This window comes from Coffea eugenioides, chromosome 7 (assembly GCF_003713205.1).
Source record: "Coffea eugenioides isolate CCC68of chromosome 7, Ceug_1.0, whole genome shotgun sequence".
Taxonomy (NCBI): Eukaryota; Viridiplantae; Streptophyta; class Magnoliopsida; order Gentianales; family Rubiaceae; genus Coffea; species Coffea eugenioides.
The window spans coordinates 35981023-35999252 of NC_040041.1; positions in this window are offsets into that span (position 1 = coordinate 35981023).

The window sequence follows — 18230 nt, forward strand, 5'->3', positions numbered from 1 at the left end:
CCGTCTTATCCATTTTCGCTCATTAGTTACCAATTCAAGGGCATACTTAGAAATCTTAGTGAACTTTCCTTCATATCCCGCTACACTAAAGATCCCTTGTTTCAATTTGATGAATTCATCCTCCCTCTTTTCTTGGATCAAAGGCGGAAGGAATTTCTCATTAAACTCTCTCGTAAAATTCTCCGAAATCCAAGGGGTTTGAGTTCTCTCCCACTTTCCCTTTACCACATCCCACCAAGCACAAGCCACTCTCTCAAATTGGAAAGCAGCAAAATTCACTAGCCTATCCTCAGTATAATTTAGAGCGGTGAATATGTTGGTCATTCTCTCCAACCAATTCTCCGCTACCTCAGGATCGGATTCACCAATAAATTTAGGCGGATTAAACTTCAAGAACCTCTCTAGAGCTCTATCCTCTCCTCTATCCTGTCCCCCAGGTTGGTTAAGTGGTTCAGGACTTTGTCTATCAGTCAAACACTCTACGATATCAGTCATCCTATTAATGACAGTAGCCACTTGATTACTCTCAATATTTTCTTGTCCCTGGGTCGGTCCAGTTACCGATCCCTGGTCATTCCCATGAGGTTGGGCCTGTCTAGTCCCTCGTACACGGTCTCGACCACTCTTTCGTCCTTCCATTATCCTAGGTATGCCTAGTGCAAGAAATGAATCAATTATGCGAGAAAATATTTAAAACAAGAACCAATTACGAAAACATTGAAAATAACAATAATTTACATTAATTAACATGTCAAGATCCATACAATTAGCAAGTCATGAAAAAAATTACAAAAATATAGTACACAGGTGCCACAAGAGTACTTTTAGTCACAGAAGACTAAAGTAAAAGCAAGTACCACAGAAGTAGGCCACACAGTCATGCAAAATATAATGGTCTCAACACTTAGCATCACCCCTGCTAATCCTACCTATACCAGTCAAAAGGATCAAAAAAGTCAATCACTAGGGACCTAGTCCACAGTAGGACTAACAGGAGGAATCTTCTCCTCAGGATCCCCCTCTAAGTCCTCCCTTTGAACCGGGCTCTGGACAATATCCGACACTCCCTCTATCATCTTAGTGGCATCAGCCAGGATCCCGAAAGCTCGATCACGGATCTCCTCACCTAATCTAGTGAGTCGAGCCCTAATCCTCTGGAGCTCCTCACGAGTGACTGCAGCAGTAGCCACCTCGCCCTCCACTCCCTCCTCAAGCTCCGCAATCCTCTCTCCCTGAGCACTAACCATCTGTCTCATCTCGTCCACCTCCGCCTGTAAGTCTAAGTTGGTAATCACCAACTGCCGACGCTCATCCTTCAAAGCTAGCACGAGATGGTTCAGGTAGGCAAAAGTCAACCTACACGAACATCGAGGGTATCTATCAGAGGGTGAGTAGCACACTCGAGCCCCTTCACCAAGAGTTCGGTAGTAAATAGGCCTAAGAGGTTCTACATGACCATTAGCATGGCCATTCCCATTAGCTGCCGGAGTCCCATTTCCATTTTCCATCCCTGCAAAACAATTACACTTTTCGGGTTAGAAATTTAAACATTAGCTCGCTCGGATGTCACCTAGAGCATGCCTAACTTAGTCACTAGTTCGCCCAAATATCACTTAAGGTATGACTTAGTTATCCTATCTCAAATCTTAAAGGTAGAGTTTCTAATATGTCACCCATATAGATCTCTAACCTAGTGCTCTGATACCAACTGTGACGCTCCCACTTCTCCCTAAGGCGAACCAAAGGGTATCTGCGGGATGCTTGCCCAACTCTTGCCAGGAATCGGTACACTTTCCATTCAAACTTAGTACAATACTGCCATTAATACGATGTAAGGTAAGAAATACGGAAATGTTCGAATTTAACAATATATAACAATCATCCAATCCTTACATCGGTTCTCAAAAGATAAATCAGTTCCAAAATATACACAACCAAGAGGTCTAGTCAGGTACATTGAAACCCTAAAACAAAAGTACATCCCATGGGTTTCTTCGAGTCTTACTTCAAGTCCCATCCTGTTAAAGAAAATAAATCTACGGGATGAGCAATCGCTCGTGACGCCAAGAACACACATGCAAGCACATTGTCCAAGTAACAATCCCAATTAACGAGTAAACGATAACATTCGAGTAAATGACAATGCGAGCAAGAAAAGTAAGCGGAAACAATTCAAGGATATAGGTGCTCTCAAGAGCTATTTTTCACTTGCACGAACAAGAACCTCCATGAGTTGACACTCCGTCAATTGGGTAGGTTATAGTCCGTAGAACCTCACTTATCATGTCCCCATTCACCATTACATACTCCTGCACCGGGCCCGCCTATCATTTGTTTGAGGCGATACTGCTCGAGTATGCCAAGCAAGACCTCTCAGTAGATCAAGCTTATATTTTCTTATGGTTCACCAAGGAGCCGACCAAACCCATGCCGGCTAGAGTCCAAGATTGGCCAGTGAGAATTGGACGTCCCCCGATTAACATTTAAGAGTCGAGGAGATTCACTCCAGCGGCATATGCAGCCATAGCATACCATTTCATTCATTCAATCATTCAATATTATTCAATCATTCAATCATTCAATACATTTCATTTCATTCATTTCAAATGAGAACGAGTGCGGTAAAGTACACACTCGACTCCATTTTCAAAATCTCCAATCATTAATAACAAGTGAGCATATATCAAGTTCATATAGTTTCAAATATCCATGCACTTGACACTCACCAAGTGATTCAAGTAGCAATGCACAAGCATTTGTTTTTAAGCATCTCCCGTGAGATCCTCTTGGAGGTCCTCTTGAGTGCCTGAACAATTAATAATGAATTACCACTCAATATCACTTACAACTCCTAAGTATCAAGAAAGATTGCACTTTAGTACAATCTAAGAAAATTTCACAAGTACGAGTCTAGATTACTCATAAATCGAGGTTTAAAAGTGGGGTTTTAAAAGTACAAGAGAAATCTGATTTGCATCTCCGAAATCAAGTGTAAAATGGTCTAGCAGAATCGAAGAAAAATGGAGAGTTCGAAACCCTCAATTTTCTTTAAGTTCGAAAATTTCAGATTTGTCGAGCGATCTTTGAAAAATCGTATCTCACTCTCTGTAAGTCCAAATTTGAAAAACTTGGTACCGTTGGAAACTACTTCCGAAGTACTAAAAGTTCCTAGAAGATATTTTTCCAAGATTCCAAATGGATGACATTCAAAATTCAGTTCAAAGTTGTTATTTTAGACTATCGAGACAGTTTCGGGGTTGATTTTTGGCCAACTTTGAAAATTCGGCAAAATTCATACAATGCGTGTCAGGATCAAGCGCTTACCATTGCACCAAAAGTTATAGTTGTTAGCGAAGGCGCAACTTTATTTCCTTAACCACAATGGCAGCCAAAGCACCGTACCACGCTTGGCCAGCATGAGGGGTTGTATCCCTGGGTGCCATGGGCTAGGCGGTTAGTCCCGTCGAGCCGGGATCTAAGGGATGTTGCTGATTAGACCAATAATCCCCAGGGAGACTCGAACCCACGACCTCGCGCTGATACCACTCGTCAGGATCAATCGCTTACCATTGCACCAAAAGCTATAGCTGTTAGCGAAGACGCAACTTTATTTTCTTAACCACAATGGCAGTGCAAATCACCGTACCACGTTCGGCCAGCATGAGGGGCTGCACCCCTGGGTGCCACGGGCTGGACGGTTAGTCCCGTCGAGCCGGAATCCAAGAGATGTTGCTGATTAGGCCAACAATGTGAACTAGCCTTTGAAATTTGGAACTCAATTAGAGTTACAAACAATGTTCAAAACAAAACAAGCGGGGCAAGAATTGGAGTTTTGAGCACCAAGATGTGGCGGCTCAAAGTTACTGAAAAAGTGAGACCGTTAGGCCAAATTTCAGATTTAATTCACGAAAGTTGGGACTTTGGTTGAACATTGAATTGGACTCAGAATGATACCAAACTTGGCAGTATTACACTACCATATAAGGTCTATTCTTCTGTAAAATTTCATAGAAAAATACGTACGGGAAGTCGGTTAACAAAATCATTAAAGTCCCACAAGCTTCCAAGGCAAATCTGCCTGGTATGTGAATTTTCCTTTTCTAAATATTCAGCTAATGAAAACATCTCAAATATGGTTCATTTATGTAGAAAATTTCTAAGAAACATCAAATATGTGTTTGGTAGGTGATTAATATCAAAAATTTCGAAACAACAAGTCCCAATCAAGGTTAAGGCATCAACTAGTCAAAAAGAGGGTTTTCAATCCCTGAGTCAGTTTTGAAATTCGGCCACAACTCACTCAATTCAACTTGAAATTGAGTGTGGTTGGTGGCGTTGAAAACTAGATTCATAAAACTACAATTTCTCAGAAGAAATCGTTTTAAAAATCTGTCCAAAACTAGCTCATATTTGAGCATCAACTCGCTGCTTAAAACAGAACTTCCAGTAAAATGAGAAACAGAACAGTCAAATTTATAAGGTTGGTACGGATCACTCAAGTGGAATCAGGACATGAATTTTATACCGTTGGAAAACTGAGAATGTTTAGTTTCCAATTCCACAAACGACACTCTATTCTGACATTGGAACACAAAGTTATGATCAAAACAAAAACACTGCCAGAGTACACTAGACACCCGTTTCCAATCTTGATGGATTTTCGAAATCACAACATTTGCCAACCAAATCACGTAATTTTTTGTGGAAACCTTCCACACAACCCACACAACATATATACATCATAAAAAAGTCAATTGAACCTCAAAAAAATGCTCTAAGGGTCACAGAATTGATAGGTCCAGAAACGAAAAAATTCCCCTCTTCACTACCTTTGAGTTTCCATCCACAATATCACTTATTTCTACTAAATTAAGCACTAATCCAACATTAATAACATCAAAACTCATCAAATCAGTCCATCAAGCCATAGTGGGAGTTCATAGAACCCACACACCAAATTTTTAACATAAATAAAGCTACTCACATGAATATATGATCTTATACGTGCAATATAACTTCCATAAGTCAAGATTTGAGAGGTTGATCATCACTTACTTTCTTAGATGATCACGGCAGAAATTTCGGTCCCTTGGAGCCAAAGAAAAACCGTGGAAAGCATACTCTTTTCCTAGCTTGAGATGATCTCCAAGTGGTTAGCAAAGTGTATGTAAATTTTGAGGTGATTTGGTGAAGATTTAGTGAATAAATGGTGCAAGAAAATTGAAGAGCTTTGGTTGTTTTTCTTCTTCGTGGTGGCCGGCTGGAATGAGAGAGAGAGAGTGTGTGTGTTTGACTATAAATGAAGCTTCCAAGAGAATCTAAAATGTGTGACTCTAAATTGTGCAAAAGTCAACTCTCTCCCCGCGCACGCACGCGCGTTTTTCGTGCTAGATTTCTCTCGAGTTTATTTCACTAGTGCACTAAACCTTTAATGCACTTTCATTCATACTATTATTATTCAGGGTCTAAAAATAAGGGTCTAAAGTCCCTCAATTAATCGCGCAGTATTGATTTGTGCGCGATAAAATGGAATCTCCAAGAATTTTTTATAACGATAATATAACTAACTAACACTTGAACACTTAAGCATAAAAAAATACCTATTTTAAAACTAATTTACAAGTCTCCAATTTTCCAAGCTCATAGTACTCTTAAATCGATTATTGTCTCCAAAAGCGCATTCACTATTCTCACTTAACGAGTTTCCAAAAATTAAATTTTTAAACAAGTCATCTTAAGAATATAACTAAGCTATAGATCCATGTAATTAGGTCTAAAAAGGTTAGAAAATAATATTCAGGTCAAACAGGTGATTAAATATTTAAATAAGTTAGTAATAGGAATTTAAAATAAGTAAATTTTTGCGAATCCTCACACAACATGCTTCCTACTCTTGCCTGTGAAAGTAAAAAAATAGTTGTAGAATCGGTTTACGGAGGAATGTTGCATGATAAGCCAAGTTATAGGGAAGGCCGTATAAATTGAAAGTTCAAGGATGGTAGAAGTAAATGCATGTTTGATAATAGTTTTCTTGTTGAATTTCCTCAAATGAAAATTTCCTCGACATCTTTCCTACCGAACAGACTGGAAAGTGAGGGCATTGATTTAGTTACAACACGAAACTAGAACCTGACGGCAATGACTCTAACGATAGTTGTCATAAGTAAGATCGAGCTGATAAAGAAGCGGGCAATCTGTTAGGCCTTTTAAGTCTTGGTCCGTCGACCTTGTGTCATATATTACCCCATCTGCACGACCTTAATAGAGTTGATGCTTCACTGAATTTCAACCTCTTTAACAAGGTAGTTGTGGAGAAGTACAATGTAAGGGATGGGCACACCAAGGAGTTTAGATTGGGAATGGTGTTTGAAACAAAGAAACAAGTGTAGCGAGTTGTTAAACTCTGGGTAATCAAGTACAATAGGGAGTATAAAATGAGGGAAAATAAATTGACAACATGGTATGTTCGCTGCAAGTCCCACAATGCTTCTTCACCATGTAATTGGCAGTTAAGTGCCACTTTGAGATGTACACATTACATGTAAAAGATTGTAACATTTGTGAAAGATCACATATATGTGCGAGTTTTGAATAACAATTACCACCGACAGTTGATTTCTAAACTCATAGTGGAGCATATTATACATCACGTCGAGAACAGATCACTGTATGCCATCAAGGAAATAGAAACTATCATTAAGCATGCGTTTGATACGGATGTTTCGTACAAAATAGTATGATATGCTAGGTGACGTGGAATTGATATTATGTATGGTGATTGGCTAACTTCAATAGCCCAATGACCTACGTACATATAGGAGTTGGTGACAGCCAATTCGGAAATAGCTCTCGTGTGGGAGCATTATCTGCAAAGCATTGTTGGATGCATAACTTTTCATTACGTATTTTGGGCTTTTGCTCCTATGATTGAGTCATTTCAACACCTTAAACTAATTATTTGTGTTAATGACACATTTATTAAGAGCACATACAAGGCAAAATTATTAGTTGCAGTTGGATTTGATGCCTCCAATTGGTAGTTTCCAATTGCATTCGCATTTGTGGATGAGGAGACAAATCGGAGTTAGACATAATTCATGTCACAATTACGACGTCACGTGTGTCGAGAGGTTGAGAATATATGCATTGTTTTGGAGCACAAGGACATAACACATGTTATAATACTTTATCAGAATGGAAGGAACTAATAGCTGTGCACCAATACTATTTAATACATGTATAGAGCAATTTTAAGTAAAAATTTTGGAATCAGAGATACAAATTAGATTTTGTAATGGAAAACTAATACATTATACGCGAATAGTCATATGTGAGTTTAAATATGCACAATTATCTTTGTCTAGATTTAAGGATCTTATGTGAGCTGTCGGGGCTATAAATCAAGCCAAGAAGTACGAAATATTTATGGAACCGCTTTGGCTGTTAAATGAAGAGGCTTATAAATAATTGAATGGCGACTCTGTCAAACCAGAGCAGTGGGCGTTATGCAAGAATGGGGGATATCACTGGGGTTACACATCCACAAACATAGTTAAGTATTTTAATAACTAATTGCGTAATGTTCGATTATTACAAATCACAGCATGCATCCAGTTCACTTTCAACCAAACTGTTGAACTTTTCACAAAAAAGCTGAAGCTGGCCTTCCATACGACATCTTTTTTTTCCAAAGAAATACGGAAGAATTTCTTAACAAATGAGTTAAAGGTAAGGACGCACTTAGTATAAGTCTATGATTACAGAGGCGGAATCTACCGCATTACCATTGGCTAATGCGATAATACAAAGGGTTGCCAATGCATAGATTGTCCACTTTAGGAATGACACATGTATATGTGGTAAGTGGACTAAACTCAGATTTCCATACTCTCACGTTTTTGCAATTTGTTATCGATCGGGCACTAATGTGTACCATCTGATTGGTCACGTGTATACATTTTCAATTTGACAAGCTTTTCTTCAGGGATAATTTTAACCGCTGTAAGATGCGGCTTATTGGATCCCCTTAAAGTTGAGACTGAATTATAATGTAGGAAGGATTAAAGAAAAGAAACCCGATCTTAAGATCATAGTTAGAATACATAACTAGATGGATCGTCGATACCTCGATGCTCCTCGTCGCTGCAGCCATTGTTCATAGACAGGACATAATGCCTCCAATTGTCATTATTCTAATCATTTTCATATGTAAACATATTAGAAGTAAAAAACATGTATGAGAAGTTGTGTGGTTGTCAAAATCTATGTTTGATAATATTTGTTGAAGTTTTATCTGGTCATCAAGTCTTTTCACACCTTTTCAATGTATTCGTGCATTGTTTTTATCTTTGGTCCCAATTTATAAATTTAAATATTTTTCAATTTCATATTGTTCATTTTTTCATATCCAAATTTTCGTAGACATGGATCATTGGCCCAGGCAGACCCCCGATCTTATACAGGGTCCACACATTACTGACTTGTTATATTTGCAGGATACACATAGATCAATGACAGTATTTTTGGGCCACGAGACTCAGCTGCATATAAAGCGAGTTGACAGATTTTTTTTGAAAACTGGTGAGGAATTAGTTGAACCAGCAGATATCAAACTATCTTCGTGCTATAGGTTTTTGAGGGATCGTACAAGTAGGCTACTTAGAATTTGATCATGGATTGATTATTGCACATATTGAGCACTAGAGGCAGGCGACCCACACATTTGATCTTCTCGTGGATAAGCTATTGCCACTTTACAAGACGTGAAGGTATTATGGAGTTTACGTGTTGATGGATTACCAGTGATGTTGGTCAATCGAAATAGAAATATTACATGAAATAAGGATTTAATCGAGGAGCTTTTAGACTTTAGGCCAGAGAATCGGCATTTTAAGAATTGAATGTTGAAACTTGTGTTCATATTTGACTTTTTATATGAATTTCTTCTAGATAATATACCCTAGGAATTAGTACGACAGCATGTTCGGTGCTACATTTTGATCTCATTTGTTAGGTAGTTATTTACCGACACCTGTGGGAATATTGTAAGTTATCATTGGTTGGATTACTTGCGACACTTAGAGGGTATGAGTCATTTCACTTAGGGCAGAACAATACTTGTTTGTTTGTACTCCCGATTTTATAAAACGTTATATGCGATCACAAGTTGTACTGTTGGCCCATATATGCTTCTACAGGTACAAATGTAACAACATTGGGATGCTTGAGCATCCTTATTTCAGTTGAATGCATAATTAATATGACATTTACAATGTTTATATTTTTAATAGTTATGGGTGTGAAAGAGGATGCCCAGGATTCGCTCAACTGTGGTGGTTCCAACTGCATAAGAAAATGATTTTCCTAAAGGCGATCGCTGGACAGGCGATCGTATGACAAAATGTTTGTCATCGCATGTTGTATCCCTATTTCGTGATGCACTAACCAAGATGGTCGTTGATGAGGTACGCAACTAATGAGTATTGCTATCATACTGTCATCATATATTTACTATAGTAGCTAACTCCACTTTCTCATTATCATAGTTTATTTGGGAGTTTTACTCTGCCGACCTTATTGCACTCCTTCCTACCTATTGTTCAGCCAAGTACCATGCATGACAATCAGTAGTTTCGTTGATATATTAGAACATTGTCGAATTCCACCTTCTACAACAGGTACTATGATAGTTTAGGATGCATCAGTTGATACCTGAATTTGTCACACATATACAGACAAGAAATTACATTGTCTATGTCGCTTAGACCGTTTCGAAAAGGATTGAGCCTGTTACCATAGTTATTGGGTACAAGATTGGGAGTGTCATGTAGAATCGATTATTGGAGGCAATCGACACGATCCAAAAAAGCCTACGAAATAATATATGATATGGTACAAAAATTATACTGTCTGCTATATTACACCTTCTATTTCATAGTAGGTCCGACATGACGGTTATCGAGGAGATGGGAGATAATTTGACTTCTCGATAAATTATTTATTACTTATCTTTTTGTCTGACTATATGTTTACTTTTTGTAAAATAACATATGAAATGACTATAATACACAAAATCCTCTTTTTTTAGGTTGATTCTCTGTCTCAGATTGGTTCGATCTATAATATATACCTCGTTCCCTTCAATCCTGCGTAGTATACTCATTCTGATCTAACAGTGATACGAGAAGAGGTTTTTGGAACATTACAGTACTTAAACTAAGGAATATGGATGACAGTTGGTCTATTTGACCGTCAAGATGATGGCCTATCTACTTTTTGTATTGCCTCTTTTAAGATGCCTGTTGAGCATCTACTTAGAGAGGTGCATGGTAGGAAACAAGCAGGTAGGCGTCGCAGAGGAGGCACCTCCACACATGCTGTTGATGCGCCTGACATAGAGGTTATGTAGACTTCATTACATGTTGAATACTATCCATCTATTGGCACATACTTTTCTCACATTCTTCATATCTTCAACTATTCTAACTTTCGGAGGTCATTTCAATGCGACACCTATTTCCATATCTGTATTTGGCTATACATCTGCTGCGGCACCGTTCGTTACTATGCCACATATATTATTTCATCCCAATAATGAGTTTGAGAATATCATTGATCATATCCATGACTTCCTAGTGATATATATTGCACTTTGTCCACGCGCGATCATGCCCAACCAACCAGTCAGGTACCACTGTACATAGTGTTCTGGTAGAAAAATCAGGACCTTTAGTAGGCCCCTTATCTCATTCTCCCAGGTAAGTGCCACCCCTTGTAGGTTTACCTAAAACATGAAGGCTACATCAAACGTTGCTAGAAGTATATAGTAAATCTTAGAGGTTTTCAGAATGTTCTAGATTATTTAAGAGTCTTGTGGAATGGCGTAAGAGCTTTGTACATAAGAGTGGTCTTGCGTAGATAATTCTAGAGACTAAGTGTAGGAATACTTTGTGTAGAATTTTCTAGAGACTTGTATAGCTTTCTTGACTTGCCTATAAATGGACCAAACCCCCTCATTTGTAACCAATTTTGTGCAAGTATTCACAAGTGTAATATAAGCTTTTTTTAACCTTCAACATTCTCCTTCTTTACTCACTACTTTAGCTTCCGCACATTTTCGCGCATGTAGGCATAAGGTTGAATTAACTAACCGTTCATAATTTAAATCTTGACCGCTGGAGAACCATCAGTCGTTCAGGAGGACTTTGCAAAACTTAAGGCTGAAATTGACAGTAGGTGTGATCATGACTGCACCAAGATTAGAAGTTCTGCGTTCAGAAGCTTACAGAGGAGCGAGGAAAGCAAGTGCGATCAAGAATTTTCTCCATGGACTCGAACGATACTTCGACACCTTTGGCATCGTGGGAAACAATGCTCATTTGAAGACGGTTTCGTTATATTTTAAAGATTCAACATTGATATAGTAGAGACGAAAATGTGATGATAGACGCATTCAAGTCCGAGATTAAGGTCGAATTTGAGCCGGCCAATGCTGAACATGAGGACGAGTTAGGTTTCGTTGTCTCCAACATAAAGACGGGTATTTGAAGAAATACATCGATGAGTTCTCCAACTTGTTGCTGGAGATTCCCAACACGTCACCCGAGAACATATTATTCATGTTTCTTGACAGCTTTAGACTATGGGCTAAGCAACGAGTGGAAGATAAGGATCCCCAAAATATTTTTCAATCCAAGAAGGCTGCCCAAAGGTTTATCGAGTTTCAACGGAAGAATTCGGTCAAGGATAAGGGTAAGAAGCTGGGCAACGGAAATAGTGGGGGAGACAAGAGGAGACAAGTCTAGCGATTGGAGACCTACAAGAATAAGCAACAAAAGGGAAAAACCCCAACGACTGTAAGTTAGAAAAAAATTTTGAAGAGTGTTACATTTGCAAGAACAAGAAGCACTAAATTCGCAATTGCTTGAGTCATGGCAACCTCATAGCCGTCATACATGAGGTTGGCTTGATGGGAGGACGGAAGGTCCCGTGTGTTCGACATCTCGAGGTCGTTCAAGCAATGAATGACAAGGATCGCATGTATATAGACACCAACACTAATGGCCACCGAATTATGGCACTACTGGATACGAGAGCGGATATCAATTACTTGAATCAAAACACCGCACGTAGAATGGGGTTTAGGTGGGTGATGGAGTCGAAGCGTTTCAATGACGTAAACGATAAATGGACACAACTTGTAGGAGAGCCCAAGGGAGCACCCGTGAATTTGGGCCAATGGACAGGTACGACCAACTTTTTCGTCGTCTCGATTGCCGATTATAAGATATTCTTTGGCATGCGTTTCATTGATTATTTGAGATCGATTATGGTGCCACAAGAACACACCATAATCATTACGCAATGGGGCAAATCATTCATGAAGAATGTGTGTCGTGAGACGAAACTCAGTCCCCGTCAGCTTGAGAAGCAACTATGGAAGGATGAGCCGACATGTACGGCCATTCTTAGTGAAGAAAACCCGCTGACGTGCGAGTCTGAAGAAAAGATACCAATCTCACACAAAATTAAGAAGTATCTAACAGAATTTGAAAATGTACTGTCTGAGAACCTATCGAAAAAATTTTCTTTAAGGCGTGTCGTGGATCACACTATAGAATTGGTTGGGGGCACGGACCAGTTTCTCGATCGCTATACCGCATGTCGCCCGAAGAAATGAAAGAGTTGCAAAAGTAGCTTTGGGAGCTTTTGGAGTCTAAATCCATCACTCCCTCCAAGAGTCCCTTTGGTGTGCCGGTTCTCTTTTAAAGCAAGAAAGACGCCACCTTGTGTATGTGTAACGATGATCGGGCACTCAACAAGAAGTGTTGAAGGAATTCTTGTATAAGTTCATCTTGATTTACCTCGACGATATCGTCATTTATAGCGACAACATAGAGGAACATGTTGAGCACTTGAGCAAGTGTTTACTGTCTTAAAGGCCAACGAGTTGTACATACGAAAGGAGAAATGTGAATTTGATCTACATGAAATCTCCTTCCAAAGCCACATCGTGAGGGACGAAATGATTCTTATGGACCCCTAGAAAACTAAGGCAATTGTGGAGTGAGAGGCACTGAAATCGCCTACAAAACTACAACTGTTCCTCGGGTTAGTAAATTACTACTGACGTTTCATAGCAGGGCACTCGGCAATTGTTACTCTATTAATCAATCTGTTGTGCAATGGCATAACGTGAAATTGGACATTTGAATGTCAGATAGCGTTCAAAACTTTGAAGGATACGATAATGAAGGAGTCGGCATTGGCAGTGCTCGATTTCACCAAGTCTTTCGAAATATACACCAACGTATTCAATTTGGGCCGTTGGAGGTGTCTTGATGCAAGAAGACCATCATATTGCTTATGAGAGTTATAAATTTAGTGATGTTGATAAATGGTAGCCAACTCATAAAAGAGAGATGCTAGTAGTCGTGCACTGCTTAACAGTTTGGGAGCACTACCTCAAGGCCGTCACACCGTTTAAAATTAAAATGGATAACAAGGTGATGAGCTACCATAAACGTTGTCCCTTAAGTTCTACTAATAATATCGCTCAGGCACGGGGACAACGTGCAATGTGTGTTGGGATTGCCAGCATATCGGCTATTGTAACATTCTTTGAAGATGTTTCACCTCATGTATCCTCAATCTGGTACATAAATATGTTGCCCTTTAGCACAGAGAACTCCATCCTCAAGCCAGAATCATTTCGTCTTTCCTTCATTGGTTAACTCCATAAGCGTTTGAACTTATTCGCCATGTTGTAGTCCTTCCTTGATGGATGCATTTCAAGAGCAGCACCTCTGTCATATAGACGGGCGTGACGACATTTTTGCTACTAAAAGCGTCGGTCATTTGAGAGTTAAGTAGTCCAACCTTCATGTCTGCTTATTTGAGAGTTTCTTCTGTGCACGCGACCACGTATGACCATTCCCAACCAGCTACTAAGGCACCATAATACATAGTGTTATGGTAGAAGAATCAGAACCGTTAGTAGACCCACACCTTATTCTCCCAAATAAGTGCAAAATCTTGGAAGCTTGCATAAGGTATAGAGGTTACACCAGGTTAGTAGAAATATATAGTAAGCCCTAGAGGCATCCAAAATACTTTAGGTTATTCAAGAGTCTTGTGGAATGATTTGAAAGTTTTGTACATAAGAGTGGTCTTATGTAGATGATTAAGTGTAGGACTACTTTGTGTAGTATTTTCTTGATACTTGTATAGCTTTCTTGACTAGCCTATAAATAGGCTAAACCTCCTCATTCGTAATCAATTTTGTGCAAGTATTCAAAAGTGCAATACAAGTTTTTTTTAACCTCTAACATTCTGCTTTTTTGCTCACTACTTTAGCTACCGCATATTTTCATGCACGTAGGCATAAGATTGAACCAACTAACCGTTCATGGTCTAAATTTTGAATGGTTGGTTTATAGGAATTTAATAACTCGTTACAAAGAGTATCAAAACTTAATATCATCATAAGGTATTGATTACGATAGTAACAATTTCGGACGTAACGAAGAAACTGCAAGAGAAGTAAGTCGTGAGGAGTTGGAAAGGGCCGTCCATACTCATGACAAGGGTAAGCGAGACAAGTTGGTCGTGTTGGATCCAATTGCAGCCCTAGAGTCGAGGTTAGCAAGGGTGGAGCTAATCGTAACCGATCATCACAACCGATGGGACGAGTAGAACCAACATATGGAGTAGTTTGATGGTAAAGAACTGCACCGGGGCACTCAATGAGGTCATGGATCAAATAATAAAAGCGAACGATACTATTCAGGATTTGGTCCAATCTCTGCAGGAAGAAGACGTTTAACTCAAGGGAAAATTAGAGACATACAATGCCCAACTAGCACAGGATTCTAGGATGACCATTGGAGAATCATCAGCCGTTCTGGAGGAGCTTGCGAAGCTTAAAACTGAGGTTGATGCGTTTTGGGTACAAGGGATAGCAGGTGCGACCGTGACTGCACCAAAAGTAGAGGTTTCGCATCCGAATGTTTATGATGGAGCGAGAAAAGTAAGGGAGATCGAGAATTTTTTCTATGGGTTCGAATGGTATTTCGATGCTCTTAACATTGTGGGAAACGATGCTCGTTTGAGGATGGTTCCACTATATTTTAAAAATTCAATGTTGATGTTGATGTGCGACGGATCTAGACGAACACCAAGTTGTGATGATTTGCGGAACTTTGACCCTTCTAGAATCACGAGCCACGAACTAAGGAGATTCCTTAACCCAAGACTAGCAAATTTAGTGAACCAAAAGTAAAGATAGAAGAACGCCACAATCAAGGAGACTACTTGATTGTTAAGTTCAATGAACAGCTTGAGATTGATTCTCAAGTATTCAAAGGAAATTCTCTTGAGGCAAGAGAGAGTGAATAAACTCACGAATATTTTATAAAATCTGAATTGTTCTTCAATGAATGAAAACCTAGGCTATATATAGCCTTACAGGACTCAAACCCTAGAATGTCCAATGGACGACCTTGCCCTTCATTAAGGGTGAAAATATCTAACAACTAGTTAACTAAAATTAAGACTCTAATTCGGCCAAAGTGAAGGAAAAAGTGACCGAAATTATTAATGCTAACAAACAACTAATAATGGTAATTAAAACCCTAATTAGCAAGCTAGTACTCCATGAACTAGTCTTCATTTGGCTCTTCCATTTGAAGGAAAGTGTAGAGAGTAGTTTCTCCATTATGTAATCCTTCAATGGTCCTCAAGTCATCACCAACTCGTTCTTGAATCGTGCAAACAAGAGCTTGAAGTGAATCTTGAATTCTCCTAGCACGCGCTCTTGTAATTGGACCACTGGGTATTTGCATGACCTGAGCACTAGAAGTTTGAGCAGCCATGAGCCCCTCCTCATTAGTCCCCTCCTCTTGAAGGCGATTTGTCCTCAAATCAAACTCATCGTCTGCATGAAAAGGACTCAAGTCAGATACAGTAAAAGTAGCATGTACCCCATACTCACCTGGAAGTTCAAGTTTGTAGGCATTGTCATTTATACGCTCCAGGACTTGGAATGGACCATCTCCCCGTGGAAGTAGCTTACTACGCCTTTTGACTGGGAACCTCTCTTTGCGCATGTGTATCCATACCCAATCGCCAGGCTCAAAGATCATCTTGCGGCGCCCCTTGTTGGCACTTTGGATGTATTGAAGTGTACGCTTCTCGATGTTGGCTCGCACCTTAGTGTGTAACTCACGTACATATGCAGCTTTGTTCTTACCATCCAAGTTAACTCTCTCATGAACAGGTAAAGGAGTTAAATCCAAAGGTGTGAGAGGGTTAAAGCCATACACAATTTCAAACGGCGAATAATGTGTAGCAGAATGAACAGTGCGATTGTATGCAAATTCCACATGTGGTAAGCAATCTTCCCAAGATTTAATGTTCTTCTTAATAATTGCGCGCAATAGGGTAGATAAAGTCCTATTAACAACCTCGGTTTGACCATCAGTTTGTGGGTGGCTAGAAGTAGAAAATAGCAATTTAGTACCTAGTTTACACCACAAAGTTTTCCAAAAATAGCTAAGGAATTTGGCGTCCCTATCAGAAACAATAGTTCGTGGCATGCCATGTAATCTAACTATCTCACGAAAGAATAAATCTGCAACATGCTTAGCATCATCTGTTTTAAGACAAGGAATAAAATGGGCCATTTTGGAGAAACGGTCAACTACCACATAGATTGAATCATGTCCCTTTCTAGTCCTAGGTAGTCCAAGCACAAAATCCATTGATAGATCAACCCATGGTTCATGTGGAATTGGCAAAGGTGTATAGAGACTATAAGGGTGTACCTTTGATTTTGCTTGGTGACAAGTCACGCACCTTTCAATGTGGCGTTCCACGTCACTCCTCATGCGTGGCCAGAAGAAATGTTCTTGGAGAATCATTAAGGTCTTGGCAATGCCGAAGTGCCCCATTAGCCCTCCTCCATGAGATTCTCTTACTAAGAGTGTGCGCATGGAGCTCTTGGAAATGCAAAGCTTGTCCTTGTAGTATAAGAACCCCTGAGAGATGAAATAATGCTCACGAGAGTGTCGTGGTAAGGAGGAAAAAATCTCACCAAAATCTGAGTCAGTTGCATAAAGTTCTTTAAGGAATTCAAAACCAAGCAACTTAGCATCTAATGTAGTGATAAGTGTGTGCCTTCGCGAGAGTGCATCAGCCACTACATTCGTCTTACCTGTCTTGTATTTGATTACAAAGGTAAAACTGTCAATGAAGGTAATCCATCGTGCATGTCGCTTACTCAACTTGTCTTGGGACTTGATATGCTTGAGCGACTCATGATCTGTGTGCAAGACAAACTCACGAGGACGAAGGTAATGTTGCCATGTTTGTAGAGCTCGCACTAAGGCCATTAGTTCCTTATCATAGGTTGAGTAGTTTAGAGCAGCTCCATTCAACTTCTCGCTAAAGTAGGCAACTGGGCGGCCCTCTTGAAGTAAGACAGCACCAATACCTATACCAGAAGCATCACACTCAACTTCAAAAGCTTTGTCAAAATTAGGTAAACTAAGAACAGGTGCATGTGTGAGCTTGTGCTTAAGTAATTGGAAAGACTTAGCTTGTTCCTCTCCCCAATGAAATTGCACATCTTTCTTGACAATTGACGTAAGTGGTGCAGCAATTGTGCTAAAATCCTTGACAAAACGCCTATAGAAGCTTGCCAAGCCATGGAAACTTCTCACCTCACTTACAGTGGTAGGGGTTGGCCATTCACTAATAGCCTTCACCTTGTCTTGATCAACATGAATTCCCTGCTCACTTACAACATAGCCTAGGAAAACCAATTGATTTGTGCCAAAGGTACACTTCTTAAGGTTAGCGTAGAGGCTCGCCTTGCGAAGTGCATCTAGGACCATTTGTAAATGCACAACATGCTCATCTAGACTCTTACTATAGATCAAAATGTCATCAAAGTAAACGACCACAAATTTACCAATGAAAGAACGTAAAACATGATTCATGAGTCTCATAAAAGTACTTGGTGCATTGGTTAGCCCAAAAGGCATGACCAACCACTCAAAAAGTCCATGTTTTGTCTTAAATGCAGTTTTCCATTCATCTCCTTCTTTCATGCGAATTTGATGGTAACCACTTTTCAAATCAATCTTAGTAAAAATGATTGCACCATGTAATTCATCAAGCATGTCATCCAAACGAGGTATGTGATGGCGGTACTTTACCGTGATGGCATT